Source organism: Zonotrichia albicollis, chromosome 3 (assembly GCF_047830755.1).
Source record: "Zonotrichia albicollis isolate bZonAlb1 chromosome 3, bZonAlb1.hap1, whole genome shotgun sequence".
In the NCBI taxonomy this organism is placed as follows: Eukaryota; Metazoa; Chordata; class Aves; order Passeriformes; family Passerellidae; genus Zonotrichia; species Zonotrichia albicollis.
In genome coordinates this window covers 42,695,737-42,712,303 of record NC_133821.1, presented here as the reverse complement: position 1 = coordinate 42,712,303, position 16,567 = coordinate 42,695,737, and the positions used below count along the sequence as shown (strand labels likewise).

At 44.5% G+C, this 16,567-nt stretch overlaps 1 long non-coding RNA gene across 2 annotated transcripts; it reads left to right on the top strand.

Annotated features, from left to right (window-relative positions):
- The first annotated feature begins 9,131 nt into the window (after positions 1-9,131).
- Positions 9,132-13,838, top strand: LOC141728512 (uncharacterized). Of its 2 annotated transcripts, XR_012579507.1 has the most exons (4): positions 9,132-9,405; positions 12,620-12,781; positions 12,918-12,954; positions 13,058-13,838. It is a non-coding gene; the product is annotated as an uncharacterized LOC141728512 (long non-coding RNA). The 2 variants fall into 2 exon arrangements; XR_012579506.1 differs by having other exon boundaries at positions 9,134-9,405; positions 12,918-13,838.
- Positions 13,839-16,567: the final 2,729 nt, after the last annotated feature.

Here is a 16,567-nt window from a genome sequence, read left to right as displayed (position 1 = left end):
ATGTTTACGTTTGAGCTTCTGCTCCGGGCAATCTTTATAGCCAATGGAGAGAGATAGGCACTTCCAGGACTTGGTTCATCTGAGCGCTTTTCAACATCTACCTTAAAATGAGATTACCCACGTCCCAGAATGCCTGCTTCTCTCTGCTGACTGTTAAAGTATGTCTAGACGTCTAGCTCTGATGTAAATGCCAACATCTGCACAGGTTTATCCCACAAGCAAAATGTCCCCATGTAAAATCCAGAGCAATTAGTATATTTTCTTGAAAGGACAAACACTCAAATGCAGGGTGAGGGCAGAGAAGAGTGAGTCTGAAGAGAAATTCAGGAAGAAAATGATAAGGTGATCAAATTTCCACATCACTTCAAGGCCAGTAAGGATTAAAATGGATGCAGAGGCCTGGCTCATCCCCTTATCTATGGAATTGGTGGGAAGAATTTATAGATTTCAGAGGGAGGAGCAAGGAGGATCTGAATGTTGTGATATGGTTTGTAGGAATGAGTACTGGCCCTGTATGTAAATGAAGTTACATAGTCCTATTAGCCTGAATTCTATGATAGTGCTGTGGCATTAAAACATGACCTGTTATATGCAAAGGATCTAAACGTTTTGGAGGAAAAAGCAAAGAGAAAAAAAAAAGTCTAAAACCAAAAGAAATTAAAATATAATGCTTCAATGTCTTAGAGGAACACAGGGCAACTGTGACTTAGATTATTCAATGACAACTGTACTGTTTTCCACAATGGGAGAGAAAAAGCAATCCTACATGGAGTTTCACCAAAGAAGACTGCTTTCTTTTTTATCAGATCCCCCAGAACAAAGGACCCTACAGATAGCTGTTTTCTCACATACTCGAGAATACTTGACAATTTTTAAATTTCTTACTTTTCTACCCCCACTCTTCCATCAAACCAAAAGATACTGAATTATATCTGTTTAAATTTGGTCCCTTAGATACTGCAGCTTTAGAGTTGCTGAACTTGCCCAAGACAGCACAACACATTATTTTGTGTTCACTCATTCGCAGAGGTGCATCTTTCTTTTTCTTTTCTTAAAATTTCCTTCTTGGAAATTTAAGATCCATCTGTTCCTGTTGCTGCTTGTAAAGGCAATTACTGTTTTGTGTGAGCAATGCCCTCTGTGTGACCACAGTATATATTTATGACTGAGTTTTCTGCTGTAATAGAGTCAGTTAAAATTCATTCAGCGCAAGGAGTAAAATACCAGTGTGACTGGTGGAAAATAAACCAGCAACTAATGTCCTACATAGGTGTATTCATATATGACTTGTTATAAAATACAGCATAAAATATGAGAGGAAGAATGTTGCTATAATTAAAAACAAAGGACTGGAAGCAAGAATATCTGGTTTCTGCTTTTGGCTGTGTCACAGACGCTCTGTGTGGCTATGGAAGGATCACTTCTTTCTCCTGTGGGTTTCCCCATCTGGAAAATGGTCTAATGATACCTTCCAAAAAGGTGCTTGAGAAGCATGACTCATTAATATTTGTAAATATCCAGGGATCAAAGGGCCCGTAGATATACAATGTAACATATTATTATGCCTGTTCTTAGCCAATTTCCCTTCTCTGTAAGGATGAGCTCTTTGAATTTATTGCTTTTGACCCAGGAAAATGGCCCCACGGGACTCTGTGTTTTTATTGACTCCAGATGAAGTTTTCTCATGTTTACAAATAAAGTCATAACTTAGTGACCTCCAATGCCCACCGCGCAAGCCCTCCCTTGGATCTGGTTCCCAGCTCTCCCTGGTGCGTGGCAATAAGCAAAATGCCACATTTCTGGTGAGCAGAACCAGTTTTGTCTCTCACAGCTGGATGGCTCCTGTGGGGATAGCACAGAGGGAAGTGCCCTGGGTGGGAGTTTTGGGAGTAAGAAGCACAAAGCAAGCCCAGGCACCTCAGCTCTGACATAAGGAGTGGTCACAGCTACAGATATTTTGCAGACCATGACACAATGCTGTTTTAGTAATGATTGGTCCTGTTTTCTCTGCTCTGGGAGGCAGAGAGTTTACAGGTCTTCTTAGGAGGAAAATCACTTCTGCAGCTGCTCTGCTGAACCGGAAGAGCCAGAAAGCAGCTCTTGCAAATTATTTTCTCTAACTGAAGAGAATACATTAAAACAAAAAGGGTCTTGGAAACACTTGAAAATAACACCAGAGTTATAAACTTCCAACTATTGGAGCCTGAGAGAGGGTCTGAAAGTGCAGGAGTCCACTGGATAACTTTTCCAGAGAGTGATTCTGCATATTTGCAGTCAAAGTGTCATCAGCCCTTAAAGTTTACTTCAAAATTCATTTATTGCAATTTTGTTCTTCAGGGACATCTGAATAAGTTTTCACTTTGGTAAGATGAATGGGTAGCTTTTACTTACTGAATACTTATATCTTTTGTAGGTGGATAGAAACTGTGTTTTGTTTAAAATAAAATGGGTGAGCATTTCAGATATAGATTTCTCCAAATGCACTGTATGACCCACTAGAGAAGAAAAAAGTCTGATGGCCTAAAGCCAACATTGGCTAAATTAGGGACAGAAGTTTTACCCAGAGGAAAACTGCTTTAGTTTTGGGTAATTTTTTTAAAAAAATATTATTCAAAAATGTTAGCTTCATGGGAACAAGAGGTTTCAGAAGAGGCCAGGGCTGGCCACTTTAAGCAGGAAATTATTAACAATTCTTACCTTCTGGAATTTGAGTAGATTTGGTTGGTGATCTTTATAGAACAATATTTATCTTTCCCCGGTGGACTTTCTCTTTGTCTCCACCAGCTATCACAATTATAACCTGGCGTTCTCCTTGAGTGCTCTTGCAACTGTGAGCCAAGGGACCCAGGAGCAAGGACAATAGAATTATGCTTATGGCTGGCAAATTGTGAGGACTTTTTGTTTAAAGGTTGGATGGTAATTACTGGAGATTGGGGTTTGTGATTACTCATGGTCCTTCAGTCCCCTCTCCCATGTGAGTCTTTGCCTGTACAGAGCTGCAAGTAATTGCATGGAGTGAGACTTTTTTTTATATGCTGTAATGTGATTTAAGATTTCAGCATGCTTTTTCCCCTTCCCCTGTTCTGTGTTTATGAAGGAGAGGAGAAATACTAATATTCTTTGGAGATTATCTGATGTTCAAAACTTTCTCATTCAAATCCATGTCTTCCTCAACCTCTCAACTGCCTTAGGCAAAATTTCTCATTTTCTTTCCTTCCTACACCACCTTATCTGTCCTTTCTCACTCATAAATACACTAGAATCTATACGTTTGTATGACTATTTTTTTCTTAAAGTATCTTGAGCTATTCCTGCTGCATATGCAATAGTAAACAATAACACAAACTGGTGGTGTTTTTTACTCTTTGTATATCAATGTGCCTAGTCCCAGTTGTTGGGAAAAGTTGCTCTTCACTTCCCTGCTTGAAAACTGGTAGTGTTTTGTGGGTAAACAGTGTGAGAAATGTTCTACCACAGAGGAAATCAGTGCTGGATTCCTTACCAGATAGGTTCAGAGATATACTGAAAGTTTAACCTATTGCTGGTGGGGCTGTTCTGTCCCTTTTACAGCAAGGTCTGTGCTCCCTTACTGCTTTATTCAGAGTGGTTTTGTGGAGATGTGCAGCCCACAGAGCAGGTCACACACGTGCCTGTCATGCTGGTAGGCATACCAGGGTCCTTTTGTGCCAAAGCCTGGGATGCATTTTTCCTCATGAACAAAATTCTGAAAGAGAGAGTCGCTTGGGGTAGAGGGGGAACTTCAGCAAGAATTACAGTCTTATTGTGGCATAAAGATATTGCCAGAGAGATGGGGTTATCCCATGGGTTTCTCAAGCCTCAGCTTTCTCCAGCTGGTGTAATAATCCTGTTTTTCATCTCTGCAGTTTAGCAGCCTTGCCACAAAGTTCTCTACACACAAACAAAATGCTCAGAGTAGCTTCAGTATGCTCAGGATCAGGCCTTCTAATGGCCTGATGGGATCTGGGGACCACAGGAAATATGAGGTGCAAGGCCAGTTGCATTTCACTCTGGAATTTTTCTATCTTCTTTCAGCTAGAATACATTCCCTGGAAAACTCAACTAACATGCCCCTCCATTAGCTGCATGTTAATTATTACCAGCTATCTCAGAAACGGAAATCTTTACTCATTTTTCTCCTTAATCCCTATCTTCAGCAGAAAAGTCCTGTCTTCAGAGGATGGCTGTCAGGAGGGGACAGGCCATTCCTTTGAGTCCTCTATCTAGCTTCTCGGGAATAACAACAACAACAGCAATGCTAATAAGTTAATTTTTAGCAATCTCTTTCTGCTGGGGTTATGACCATCCTGTCAGAGGGCACAGGTAATGGGATTGCACTTCCAGCTATGAGTGATGCAAGGTGTTAATGATATTCCTGTTCACACACCTGCCCAATGGGCCTCCTTTGGTGCTGTCAGGCCTTTCCTATGGTGGCATTTGCAGGCAGAGACTCCCTTGGCTCAGGTGCCTGTGTTTTCACGGGCATTTTCAATTTGTAGCATCAGCTGAAAAGGGGCACTCCTCATTGTTCCCCTCATCCAGACTGAAACCCATGCCCTGTCGAAACACGTGGGTGAGAGACATTTAACCCCACATACCTGCAAGGCAGGGAGTGGATGTCACTGTGACCCGTTGCCCTCAGAATGGGGAGCAGAAGGCGCGGCTGGAGCCGGCCATGGCTCAGCTGCTGCGAGCGGGAGCCGCTGCCGCCAGCAGGGGGGAGTGTGCGCAGCGCGGAGAGGCAGCTCCGCTCCGCGGGCAAGGAGCGCTGCCAGCCCTCCAAACGCCCTGCGAGGGTGAGTGCCGGGCCTCACAGCCCAGCCTGTGTGCCCCGCGTCCCTTCCCGCTCTCCCATAACGCTGCAGCATGACCTGGGCAAGCTGCTGGTCCCGGGAGCTGCTTTACCTGCTCAGAAGGTGCCTTTAGCCACGCGTGACTCGAGTGAGAGGCAGCTCACAGCTGCTCGCTGGAGCTGGAGAGAGACACGGGCATCTTCCCAGGGGCTGCAGGGTCTCCTTCCAGAGACATCTCTTGGAATTGAACAGAAGGAGTAGGGCTGGAGGAATGTGGAGACCTGGGGACGGCAGGACAAGAATGGAGCGGTGGGGAGCCAGGAGTGGCCTGTGAGAGTTTGAACCTTGTGGAAAGCAAGAGGGAAGGCGATGTCACAGCTTCTGGTGACAGCAGTGAAGAAGAAAAAGAGGCTGTCAGGAAGGGAATCGCTACTGGATGCAAAGGAACAGCACTGACTGACCAGCAAGTAGGTGTGAATCCCTATTGCAATCAGAGCAAGCCACAAATACAGCTACAGAATACAACTTCTATAATAGATCAAGAAGCATAGGTCAGAAGGGACTCTGGTGACCATCTCATCTGATTTGTATAACACCTGACAAAGAAACTTCCTGAGTTTGTCCCTGTTTCACTTACAGAGAAACATGCTCCTTTCTAGAAAGCTGTCTAGAAAGGTTTCCAGTTTTCAGAAAGTCCACTAGAGCTTCTTGTAATTGTCCTCAGTTGTATTTTTGCCTCATTTCTAATTTCAAGATTTCCTTGCATTGTCTCCTCCCATTGGCTCTTTCAATATTTGTAACTGGTAAACCAAGGAGAACCTTGTTGTTGCACTCCTGTCTCCAGTAGAAAACTCTTATATGCCATTACCAAATCACCCATGACCTTCTCTTTCATTCAAAAACAGGTTACATCATGGCAACCCTTCTCCATGGCATCTTTTTCAGTGCTGCAGTCATCCTCTGGCTCTTCTCAGCACCCTCCTGACTCCTCCCTGCCCATGCCATGATCCCAGCAGCAGTTTTCTTGGCACTAAAGGCTGGCATAATGCAACCTCCCTTTTCCTGTTTAATAGTTCCTGTTTTGCAGCCCAGGATCCTATTACCCTTGACACTGTATTTCACTCTGGCAGATACTTCCATGGCCTCCAAGTCCTCTTCAGATTTCTGGCTTGCTTGAGTAGAAATCCCTTTCTGGCAGGAGGAGTCCTCCTTTCTGCTACAGCTGAGTCATACACTTCTGCATTAAAATGCATCATGTTTGCATGAGCCCATGCAATGTGTATTGTTCTGCACCAAAGATATCCACTTAATAATTCCATCTTTACACTATCTTCAGACTTCATTAGGAATCATTTTGTACACATTTTTGAGTTAGATTTGAATGAGGTGGGCCAAAAGCACCAACTATCAGTGACTCTTCTCCTACAGCATCACTTCCCAAGACCTACTAGTTATCCATTTCTTAATGGATAAGAAGTAGTTAAATAAATTACAACAACCTTTTTACCTCTGTCAAGCAAACTTATAATCTCACCGATAAAAGCTGTCATCATACCAAGTTGGTCCATTTTCTGTGTATCTACACACACTGATGCAAATTATACTGTCCCCTTGAATTAGTTCTTCCTAACTGAAAAGCTCAGGAATGGAGGCCTCACCAGGTCCCTGGGTATTTTGCTGCACTGCCACCCAATATTCCTGATTTATTAATGGTAATGTTGGTACAGTGCCACCCTATTTCTAGGCATATGAAATCTGTTTTCCCAAACTTATCAAAGTCCCTCAGAACTTTCTCCTAACACACTTTTTATTGCTTTACAAATTGGGGTCTTTGTGTGTGTTCAATCTAAATCACTGCCTTCAGGTTTCTTTTGCTTCTGTTACATTTGTAAAAAACTCCACAGTCTCTTTTGGGAAGAAAATATGTGTCATCACAGTCCAAACTCCTAACAGCCATATTTGTTGACTACAGCTGTTCCCTGTATCATTATAAGATAATTGTTTCACCAGTAATATCCCAAAGTAATTGTCTAGAACTATTTTTTATATCCTTTGGTTTTACTCTGCTTAAAAAAGCAGTCTTACTACCATTAAATCTCCTATTCATAGATACCTTCATATGCTTTTTCTCCCCATGTCAATTTTATCCAGTTGCAATCAATTAAATGACATTAATTATTGCTACTAGTTTCTCTCTTCCCGCCATATCTACATATATACAAATCCATACAGAGACCAACATCTACATATTTAATTATTGCTTTTTTTTCCCTCCAAACCACCCCTCTTTCTCAATTATGATATTTCAGCACTAATAAAAATATTCAGTTTCCTAACTATTCCATTTTTTCTGTTTGTGTTTCTCTCCCATCTTATTTAGTTCAAAGCTGAACTGTTTTCCACTTTGAAAACCGGCCTTTTTAAACCTTCAGGTTTGTATATGAGCAGTTTGGACTTTATTCTGTTTGCCTGTAACAAATCACATTGAGTCACGCTCGTTTCAGTCTTAACTAATCAATAATTAATTTTCAGTTCTGGTATTACTAGTTCTTGCTCTAGTGCAGAATACTAATAGGGAATGAATCTCCTCCAGAGGAAAGAATTTTGGAAGGTCCATCCTGACCCTTTCTATCCCACTCTACCTCCGTTCTGCCAGCAGAGATGTGCGCAACTCTTGTGGGGTCACCTTCCATGTTAGCCTAGGCATGACCAGTGGTGGTCAGAGTAAAATATGTACCAATCTTCTGGGATGCAGGTGACTGTTTTGGTCTTAATCCTGCAGTGCTTTGGAGCTGGACATGCTTTGGTGCCTTCAGGACAGAAGCAGCCAGCAATAAACCACTCTGGACGGTTTTTTTCTGTTTGCCAGCAGGTGACTGCCAGCAGGTGACTGTCCCTAAAGTGTCTACAAGGACAGAGCACAGCCCATCTTCTGAAAGAAGGCACAGAGGTGCTGTGCTGGCTGGCTCCAGCTGTGTGCTTGGGTGCCTCTCTCTGACTGTTGTCCATCAGGGTTCGGGGACATCCACGTGGCCCACATCCTGATTCTTGTCTGGGTTCTGCCTCCAGGGGAGGAGATCACTCCTGCACTGGGAGCCTGCCTTAGTGATGTCCCCATCAGAGGCCTTCATTCTCCAGATGTCCAGATACAGAGGTGGGACATCAGGAGAGCAGTACCAGCATGACCCTCTCAGTCCTCCTCTTGCCAGAATGAGTCCTGGTTGTGGGAGAACAGGTAGCTGACCCAATAGCTGCTCTCTGAAGCACATGTGCACATTGTTGGAGAAAAATGCAGCCAGCCCAGACAACCTCAGCAGCTGCTTAATGAATTTTGACTTGTACTAATTTGCCAAACTTTTGACTGGATGAAATTGGCACTGGCTGATGCAGTTCTTTCATTTACACTGCTTGGTCTGGAACAAAATGAAAAGCAAGTGCTTTTGACTGAAACCTGGCATGAGCCCCCAGCCACCAGCCTCAGCTCTCTGTCACACAGGATGCTGTCCAGCAGTGAGGCCAGCCTGCACATGGCCCGCACCTGGGTCAAGAATGCGTGTTCTTAAAGAAGGCAACTCCCTTGGCAACCACTTCATTCTTCAAGATGGTAGCCCTTGGGCTTCTCAGTGTCTCCTATTGCATCAAAGGTGCATAGTGAACTGAAAGGTTGTCCTCTTTTCATAGAATTCTCCAGGCACCGTTTTCCCCCACGGGTGAAGAACTGCAGACCTTCTACCAGCACCTCCTCTAGCAAGCTCTGCATCAGCCTCTCATCATGCACTCTGCTCAGCCCAGTCATGTGTGCTCAGACCTCTCTTCAACTCAGAAAGGGAAGGAACAAGGGTACATGCACAGCAGGTATGTTCAACAGGGAAAGAACTGAAGTACGGAAAAAGTTATTTCTCTTCTAGGATTCACCTCTTCCCCTCAAGGACTTTAAAGCCGCCTTTCTCTCAAGCAGAGAAGGCCAGCTAAATCACAGGCCCAAATGGTGCTTCAGCAGAGCTTTGCAGCTGGAGCCATTCCCCACTGCAGGGTCCTTCTGCTGAGAACCACAAAAGATCAAAGCAAACTCCCCAATGTAGTGCAGTGAAATGTGTCAGTGTGCAAAGAGGAGAGTGAGCGGATGTGTCAGAGACAGGACTGCTGGTCTCCAGAGCCAGGCTAGCTAGCTAGGCATGGTGCTCCATGAAACACACTTATTCTTGCACTGAGTTTCCTGCCTGGCTTCGTTTGCTTAATTATTTGTTTTCCCAGATAGCACTGGTTTGTGCAATCATTTTCTTTGAAAACGGAATTCAGCTCATGTTATTTCAGCTAACTGGGCTGATGTTGAGTAAAGCAAAAGTTGTTTTGCTGACAGCCCTGGTCCCCGGCCAGTGACTGTACCTGGGATGTTGCCTCAGAGAACAGTTGTCTTGTCCCAGTGTCAGGTGTGTCCTGGGGCCCCAGAACAGCACTGCGCATGGCACTGGGAGACACAAAAATGAACCTTCCCAGAACTAATGGCACACAACTCCAGCTGTGGCATAAAGATATTTTGGATGGGCAGGATGGCTTTTTGCCATCCAAGCTTCAGGGTCGTGAGCATTAAAAGGTAAAGTGATTTAAACATTTTTTTAGTTCAGGGTAGAGAGGGTGTTTTGGTGCTTTTGCAGCTTCTGAGAGTGTAAATGAGAAAAGGAGGGCCTTGGGCCTTGGGACAGGGGCTCTCCACATATAAATGCATTCCTGTAAGAGCTGGTTTAGGAGTCACTTTCAGCAAAGACAAACTGTTAGGTGCTTCATAGCAAATGGTTTTGGAGCAAGGGCTATGGATTTTCCTGTGCTAGGGAAGTGCTTGCTCTTTCATGACTGCTGCTGCCTCACATTGCAATGACAAGAGAGCACTGCCCTGTGCAGGTTTGGAGCACTGGCCTCTTGGACTTGTGCTGTCCTGCGACACAAGTACAGATGGATGCTTGTCCACCCATAACTCAACACTTGTGAAATGTCCAGGAAGGGGAGGGGGTAAGCCTGCACTGTGTTTTCAGCTATCTGGATAGAGACAATATTTTAGATTCACTGGTGATTTACAAATTCACATCCCTTTCCTCTGTCCATTGGCCTTTAAAAGAGTTAATACCGTATATTTGAGAATACAGATAATACTGAAAAGCAACTTCTCTATCAAATTATAGATGTCAAAAGCTATGCTCTTTGACCCATAGTTTAGTTCCAGAAAAATCACTTCTTTTCAGATGAGCAGAAAATAAGCTGGAAATGATGAAACTGATCACGTGTTTGAACTTAATTTTGTTGATGGATGGCATTTGTACAAGTAGATGTCTCTATGGTTTTTGTTTTAAATCATTTGGGCTTTTAATATTGACCTTTCTGTGAATTGGTGACATCAGAAAACCTATTACCCAATTCAGATTTTGCCAATCTTCTTCAAAAGTAGTTTTATTTATGAATATTGTACTTGTAAGAAAGGAGGCCTTTCTGACATCTCAGGCATTCTAAGCCTCAGCTACATTTTGTCCTACTGGTGTCAGTGAAGTTTTCCCAGAACTGACACTAGTGAATTGTTGTCTCAAGTTAAAGCTGTTTCAGACCAAAGTTCCTTCCTCCAAGATTTGGCTTCAGCACTCAGTTTTGAAATGCTAAGAGGAAAAAAGAATTTGGGAAATTATAATTAGCAAGGAGGAGGCCGATGAGTTTGCCCAAAGATGAGGAAGGTTCTCTCTCAGCTTCTTGTCTCAAGAAATGCTGTACACCCTGCATTTCAGTTCCAGAGCTGAGAAGAGCTCCCCCAGGAGACTGAGAGCTGGAGAATTTAGGAGCCTTCTAATAGACTATTTGCCCTTATTTTGATTTTTAATTAGTTGGGGTACTGCCCAACCTTTTTTGGGGTGTGAAGGTGTGGTTCTGGGCAGACAGCCACCAAGGTGTGTGGGCATCTGTGGAGTCCAAAGGCAGAAGGAATTTCAGAAAACTCCCCTGCTTTGACCAACCCAACATGCTTTCATGAAATTGCTCACTGAACTGTATTCAATATGTTCTACTTAAGATCCTCACAAAACTGAAATACAATCTTGTGTAAACTGCAATTGAAAAGAGTTATAACATTTCCATTTATCCAAAACAATTTGTAGGGTCTGTTATTTTTTTTAAATTGCATGTTTTTAGTGTATAGAGCCAGACACTAATATACCTCTGAGATGGAAGCCTTGCAATTGTATATATGGTTTGTGGTTTACACATCAGATAATAATCTAGCCTAAGTATGAAAATTTAACTGGCATCCAGCTGCAGATTTTATTGGATCATACTTTGGTTGGGGTTTCTAGCCCACACAATTGAGTAGGCAGAATTTCCTGAAGAGATCAGGTCCCAGGTCATTTGTGGAGGTGAAAATGGGATGATCACATATTACTTGTGGGAAAGGGGATGGAAGGAGGAAATGGTGCAAGGAGGTCTACAGTCACCTGTGGGGAAGTGGTGTTGGGGAAGATTCCCTACCTCAGGCCCTAATTACTGGGGAAGAGGCATGGGTATTGTTTTGGTACATATACATTTCATGTCCCTCTGGTACCCTGGGATAGGGAACCACAAATAGCCAGTAGCTGCCCTCTAGCTTTTCACTCCAGGGAAGTTATACCTCCACACATGCCCTATGTTTCATTGTAGAGGGACTTTTAGGTCTCACCAAGCAGATGAGAGGAGGCTGGGTCAGCACTTGTTGACACCATGCCTGTGTGGAAGGCCTTCTGTGGCTTCTTCCTTCTAGGGGAGCACTGGAGAGTGAGAGGCCAGAGAAAAGACATGACCTGTGGCAAGGTGTGCTCGTGATCCTGTCCCCATGTCCCCAGAATTGATTCTGACTGTCAGATCCATGGGCAGGAGGGAGTTCTTTCAGGATCAGATCGAACACCCAACACCACTGGTTGGGGTTTGCTACCTTTCTCCTTGGTGCTAGTTGTGGTGATAGTTGTGTGGGGCGCTGGTGCAAACCACAACCTGCCACTGCCAGGACTTTGGAGAGAGTCTTGCCCTCTTCCCTCTCTGTGGTGAGTTATGTTTGTGGTATTTGGCCTTTGCTTCAGCTCTGAAGTGTGGTGAGAGGTGCTGGGGGGACTTTGAGGCCCCTGGAATGCAGAATAGGTGCTCTGCGGGTTCCTCTGGACTGAAGTCCTGTTTGCTTGTCTTTGCAGAGGACTGTATATGCAGAGGACTGTCCAACTTCTGTGTCTCTGTTATTGTACTCATTTGGTGCCTCACTGAGGTGGTTCTGATTTGATTGTTGAATAGATTTATTTATTGTTCAAGTCAATATTGCTAAATGCCACTTGATTTGCAGGGGAGGCATAAGCATACTTGAGTTTAGTTTTATTTTTGTTTGGTAGTTACCAAAATGTCAAAATCTGAGATCGAAGCCGTATCTCCTTCAGCAAGCAACATGTGTCTAGCACCTGGGACAAACATCAAGTCATCAACCTTAGACAATAGAACAGTTTTCCTGAAATTAGCATTTGATTCTTAGACCCATAGCCATGAATAACACCTACTTCTTATGCTCAGAATGCAAAATATGAGCTCCAGGACAAATGATAATAAATGAGCCCAAATGAATTCTCCCCTACAGGAAATGATTTAATAAGTAAGGCTGCCCCATCAGATACTTCTCCAGGGAATGTGATGTAAGTGTAAGGTGAAGTACTATCACAAAAACTGTGTGTGTACTCGTATCAGATCTATTAGCCAGGGAAATGTAAGTCAGGGTCAAGATGATTGTACCCTTAAGCTGACATTACATATCGTTTTGGCAGGAAGAGCTGTTTTGTGTTTCTTGATCTCTGTGTTGATGTTAAACCAATGCTGCTGGCAGTTGAGGACCTGTCCTGTTACCTCCACTCACTTGGCACTGCCTCTCCTGCTTACTTACTGCAAAAGGATGATACAAAGATCCAGTCAGTGACAGGAGGCAAAGGGTAAGGAAAGCGATGCAACTCCTCATAACATGATGTGATTATTGACTATGGGAAGGTGTCCAGGGAAAAAATCAACCCAGGAGGACAGAATGAGTGACGGTGCTGTGCATTCATGAACATTTTTCTCTCTTTCCAGGAGCTGAAGACCTTTGGGAAACTCCTGAGTGACAGAGGTAAGTGAAACTGCCAGTGGGTGGTGCATGGGCATCTCTAATGCTTGCAGATCTGAGCTGAGCGCTGCCCTTACCCACCACATGTATTCTATTTACATCACAGCAGAGGGAGCGTCGGCAAAGCATCTCAGAGGAGCAACCTTTTGTTATACCTACAGCTGCTCCCTTCCCTGTTAGTGCAACCAACACAAAAATAATCACAAGACTCATGCAGTTAATTGATTCACCATTTTGTGACCATTGCAGCCAATTTGGCTGGGTTAGTGCATCTTGAGTCCCCGTGATTTCTTACAGAGAAAGAAACACCTGAAATACCTCAGGATGTTTAGGATTGTTTCACCTGGCTGCTTCTCCCAAGAGTTAACTCCATTCTCGCCTTTTTTCTGTATCTGCTAGAAGGCCATACCAAAATGTTGATTTTTCTTGTTCTGTCCTCCATGCTCTGCGCTGAGGGACTATATTTGAAATCAGTGAGTGAGCTGTGTGTTAAGAAATAGCTCTGGCACTAAAATGCTTAAAATTACTCTTTGTTTCTCTGACTTCTCTCCTAATTTGGATTATCCCCCTGGACTTGTCCACAAGATGGAATACTAAGAAAATATTGTTTTGTTTAATTTGTTTTTTGATGTCCACATTTCTCACATTTCCTGTTCCAATTTCAAAGTGAGTCTGAGCTCCTCCACTAACATTGCTTCGGTTATTTTGGGGATCTGAGAGAGGGGATTAAAAATAAACGAAGTGCGGGTAATGTGTTTCTTGCCACAGGTTCTCTTAGGCAAGTCACTAAAAAGTTATTGACATTTGTCTCTTTTTGTCTTAAATAGAGGGATTAGATGAAGGGTATTACTAACACAGGTCAAGGTATTAAAATATGGATGCCTAAATTTAGGCTCCTAATTTTGTATTTTGAGCCCCTAAATAAGGCTTGATCTTATGCCCTTTGAAGCCAATGCCAAAACATTGACTGAGTTCAATCTGCAAGATGAAGTCCTAAGTTATTCTTAAAAGTTTTCAGCGTCTCACAGCTCCAAATGAGCCATTGCCCTGCCTCTTTGCAAATCACACATCTTTCATTGAGTTCCTAAACATGGGGATCGTGCTTTTAGGTATTCCATATTTAAAATCCTGCCTGTTGATGCTTTCTGTCTCAGGGGCCATGGACATGGGAGCGTAACAAGTCTAATAAAGAAGCCTAGCTGGGACACAGATAGATTTGCTTTTTTGGTGAGCAGAGCTTAGCACGAACACTGCAGATTCTATAGCAATGTCAGTATTTATTATGGTGTAAAGTTAACATGGAAAGCACATGAATGTCCTTGCTGGCACTGCTCTCCTGGTAACAGGATGTTGGCAGGTGGGAAGATCACAGGATCCAGATGAAATATAAAACGAGATGAGCAATCCTGTAGTGGTAATTTTAGAAGCTGGGTTCTGTACATTATTTACAGTACATTGTAGCTTTACGGGGATGAGGCTGACCCTTGCTACTCATGGATTTAATGTTTTCTGTGGGGTTTCTGTGAGGGGCTTCCCTCAAAGCAGCAGCTGGAGGGATTTTGTCCATCCAGAGAAGTGTTAGAATTGGAAATTATTTGCCGTAGAGCTACCTTCATTCATAGAACACTCATCTAGCATGAGGGGAAAAGGCACCTAAGACCTTCCACCAAATAAAAGGATCGAGTGAGTTAATCTGCTTGCGTTGGTCTGAAGTGCAGAGGCCTGGCATAAAGACGGAACTGTTCACAGTGAACTGGGACAGAGTCGTAGTGGTTCCTGCCTCTGGGAACTTTAAATGCACTTTACCTTCAGTTAGTGAAATATCCCCTCTTTTTCCTGGGGGAGGTTGAATTCTCCTTGTCTCTTGGAAGGCATTTTTGGCAATTGTATCCTAAATATGGCGAATTCTAGTTATTTTGGATGGGTATTTGTTTCTTCAGAAACCTTCTGCAACAATTTGTAAAAAAAAAATTACAGAAAAAGCAAAGGAAAAGAGATTATTTTGCAATGTTTGAACAACACCCACCACTCTGCTGTGGGAACGTGATCACTGAGGAGAAAGGGTTTATATTCTCCTTCAGGCTTTCAACTGGGCTGGATTTCTACCCTTGCCCAGATGGAAGGCTGTGGGTACAAGGGGTGTGGGGCGTGACCTGCAGCTGGGGCAGTGGAGGGGCCAGATGGGAGCTGCTCCTTGCTCAGGCAGACCTGTCACTCATCCCAGCCTGCCTCAGGATCAGTGTGGCAAAAGCACCATCCCCACATACTGCACCAACGGGTGACACAAAATCTTTAAAAAATAAACAAAGGGACGAACAGGTCTAAGATCTACCAAAAGCAAAGATTTTTTGGGTGGGGGGAGGTGTGGGGGGGTGGGGTTGTTTCATGTGTTTCTCTCAGCCAGCAGGTGCCTCTATAGAGCCGATGCTTTGCCTGTATCACTATGAGTCTGTGGCACAGCATTGAAATACCTGCTTTTAAATAACAATATAGCCTTTTCTTTCTTTACTGTCTTTTCCCGCTACCCCTTCCTCAAGCCCATGGTGAGCCCAGGGATCTGCCAGTCTGGACTTCCACTCCATCTGCCACATAAGGTCCTTGGAAGATGAAAGCAGGAGAAAAATGTACGTTAACACACACATATTGTTACTATGTATGCAGTATGAAGAAATGTTCTGTGTGACAGGAACCAATAGCTCAGCTGGGGAATGCCAGCACGAAACATAGAGAGACAGGGCTGCCTCCTTGCTCTTCCAATACCTTCTCAGAAAGCAGGGTGGGGTTTGTCTGGCAAAACCTTCACCCCTTCAGTATGACACCCTTCTGCACAGCCGGGCACCACTCAGCGAGCACAGGCAGGCCCTGGAGCCACGGGAGAATACCACTGAGTTAAGAGAAATAAAACCCACCTGAGGATAACGCTCCTTCAGCCCTTTAACACATAGATGCTAAGAAATCCCTGTATCTGAAAAGCCACGTCGTGGGGGGTGGTCAGATGATGGGTGTGATTACAGTTTGTCCCCCGCCGCCCCTCTCCCCAAATGGCTCTGCTGGACTTTGGAACAATTCCCACGGGCAAAGTGAATTTTGACCTGAACATGTATCCATCGGCACGGCAGAAGGCGCGGCGAGAAAGCAGGGCAGGGAGCTGGATTCGAAATGCGCGAGCCGCGGAGCTACGGCTCTGGCGTGCGGAACCGCGGGCGAGAGAGGCGGGGGAAGCCGGGGAGGAGGCCGGGCCATAGCCGAGGAGGTGGGACTTGCCGGAGCGTCTCTCCCCGTGGCCGCTGTGCTCAGTTGCAGAGTGGTGACGAGCGGCGGGCGGTGGGGCTGGCGCTGCGCGGAGCCGCCGCTGGAGTGCGCGGAGCGGGGCTGCCGCCGCGCCGGGGGCTCGGAGCGCACGCCGCGCCGGCGGGGGACAGCGCGCCACAGGAGCAGCCCTCCCCGGGCACCGGGACCTGCTGCTAGCTTGCCGTCTTGCTTTATCCTCTCGTTTAATTTATTTTTTCCCCACCTATACTTTGATCCGCTGGGATTTTTTTTCCTCCCTTTCCTACAGAGCCTTCCCACGCCCCAGTTCCCTCCCTCTCTATCCAGCTTGGATTTTTTTTTTTTT